The sequence below is a fragment of the Gadus morhua genome, chromosome 14 (assembly GCF_902167405.1).
Source record: "Gadus morhua chromosome 14, gadMor3.0, whole genome shotgun sequence".
Lineage (NCBI taxonomy): Eukaryota > Metazoa > Chordata > Actinopteri > Gadiformes > Gadidae > Gadus > Gadus morhua.
In genome coordinates, this window is record NC_044061.1 from 21,741,137 (window position 1) to 21,744,122 (window position 2,986).

The following is a 2,986-nucleotide window of genomic DNA, read 5'->3' on the forward strand; positions in this document are numbered from 1 at the left end:
TGTTTGAAAAGCTGAAGTAATCATTTTGAAATGTTCTGTTCACTCTGAGAGATTGTGGCTTTTATAACTATATCTTAAGCTTGGCTATGACAAAGATCCCACACCAGAAACATTGCTATGATAATAATTGAATCTGTCTCTGCTTAATATAATGACTTTAAAAAACTCTGACCACTTCCTTTGACTCATTAAGTTCAAACAATGAAGAATTGTCAAATATCACTTCCATGATGCTGTTCTCAGCACACAGATCACATTCAATACACATGCCATTTCATATCCCTCACAGCTATTGCAAAGTTCAAGCTGCATGCAAAGTTTGTATTATGTTCATTTTAATGTTGATTAGCATAAATGGGGTTATTTTGCCTTTAATTATTATTAATACAACCAAATAATACACCAAAGCAGTCTGGAGGGGTGAATGAAAAGTTGCCCTTGTGGCATTAAGTGTCGTACTAAACATGACCAAGGCATTTTGAGTGTATCTAAATCCGACTACCATGCGGTTATTTCATTTTGCCTTGGTGTTCCTACAAATGAACAATTTAAGAAGCGGGTATCAAAGGACCTGACGGGAAAACGTGTTGTTGAGTGTGTGATTGTGCCACCTGATTGCAACATGTCTGAATGCGACCCATTTTAATCTAGGAAGAGTTAATGTACGCACAGGCCTAACACACTGCTACACACAACACACAACTCCACATGGAGTAACAAGGGTTAGGGGGATTTCTAACCATACAACCAGGCTTTTAGTTACTGACAAGTAAGATAAATAACAAGCTAGGCTTAGTAACTAAATGTACTTGTTATCACTGCTAGACATTGACTGCTAGACATTGAGCATGCATTTACATTGAGGTTGGCTTGACCATAAATAGTCATGTCAGATCCGAGCATTATCTATCATAGGCATAGCATTAGATTGTTTTCTTCTTTAGGTTTAATTGGACTGCTGAACTCTTGCATGATTCTAAGACTAAGCTTGTTTACAATCTCATATAGTCACCTGATCTCCTGTTTGTCCCTACCTTTGTTTTCCTTGTAATCCACAGACTGCTGCGTGCATCTGGGTTGGTTGAGGTCATTAAGAGAAAGTTTGAGTAGCATAGAGCTGCTGTCGGATGACAACTATGATGACAAGGCCAGCAAAGCAGGAAGGGTAAGGGTTAACACTAACTCGGTACACTTAAGACCCTGCTCCTTCTGAGGCAATCGGATGCTTGATGATGATCGGGTGCCAGGACATTGTTCCAACATTTTGTCAAACCTCCTTTGTATTGGATCATTTGTTCATGGGCCACATAAGGCCGCAAAGACTGTCTACTAGAGAATAAAGATTACGGTTCAGGGTTAAGGTCAGGGTTGTAATGTCATACCCCTGTGTGTTCCGTAAGGCTGTTGCCTGGATCAAATAAACGGATACGGGTTAACTGCTGTCCTGGTAAGGGCTCAACTTCATAGGATACAGAAAGCTAGATGTATTAAGCTCATCATAAAAGAGTGGTTGAAAACATGTCTGTCTTAAATCGTAATCTGTAATCTTTCTCGGTTTTCAGTAGTTCATCAGGAAATACCCTTCCCCCCCTAGAATATGGCTAGCAGAACATGGCAAATAGAACATGGCTAGCAGAACATGGCATGAAGAACATGGCTTAAAGGAAAATTGCTAGTGGGAACTGTATTGCACAACATGGCTGGCAGAACAGGGCTTCAACATTTTTTGATTTTTTTTGTTTTATAATAAGAATATATACTGGATCCTCCAAACAGTTGGAGGGGAAATATATCTCACATAAATGGATTGATTCATTACGTAGCCTATATGTGCAGCCTGATCCTCTTAGCAAGTCCTCATGAATTCTCCTTCGAAATCTTTCCTTGACCTCATTCATTGTTTTTCAACAAGTTCAAGCAAAGAGGTTAGGGAAAGGACATAGGGCGTAATTATTTTGACTAATCGACCGCGGCCTGCTTCTCCTCTGAGGGGCCGGGAAGTATAGGTCGCAGCCCAACCCCTACTGAATGGGGATAGGGGAATGCTGTCCATCCGCCAGTCCTTTTAAGCGTTATCTGGATCCTGGGGTGGCTGGACTATAGGCTGAAGTTAAAGGAAGGTAAAGGGTTAAGTCAAGGAAAAGATGCCCCCAATCAGGCAAGGACCCACCTTGGCCAAGATAAATGCTAACAAATTGGGGTTTGAAACTGCCAGCCTTCCCAAAACAAATTGGGATGTGGTGGTGTGAAGTCCATCCCTTGACCCCAACCACAAGGAATCTGAGTAGACAGTTGGTTTAAGGGCTTGGCCGAAGCGGGCCAGGTCTATTCCTGTAATTCACCAGATCCCACCGAGATGTTATCGTTGGATATGTTTTGGCACCCTGAGCGTCCTTCGTTGATAAAGTTGTCTAGACTCCCTTTCCAAAGATTAGGATTGGATAGACCTACAGTCAGACTGGTGGGGCCTTCCAATCAGATAATGATAGCTGGGTTTGCGCCCTCCAGCGGGACTAGAAAAGTTCTGAGTGGAACATGGCTTAGGGTTAGGGTACATGGAAAAACGCTCTGTTGGACACCCCTATCAAATTCTGAATCTCCAGAACTGAATGTCGTATCAGTTTGGGTCATTTATGGGTAATTTATGAAATAAATATGTTCGAGGGTTAAGGGATTACGGAATTACTGAGGGTGTGTGCGTGCGTGGATGCGTACGCGTGTAAATGAGTGAGTATGTTTGTTTATGGCCATGTCAATCCCATGCAATCTGTCTCTCACTTTTTATTTTTCTTAATCTTTGTCTCTCTCTGTGAAGTGTAATGTAACTAGGTGGAATTGACGTTGATGGCAGCATTGCATTAAGTAGTTCATAAGTTACTTATTTGTTTGTATTCCATGTAACCTTATGCATTTAATAGGCTGACAATATCAACGTCAAAGGTTATATTGAACAGGAGAAGGAGTAAAAAGACAATTGAAATACATG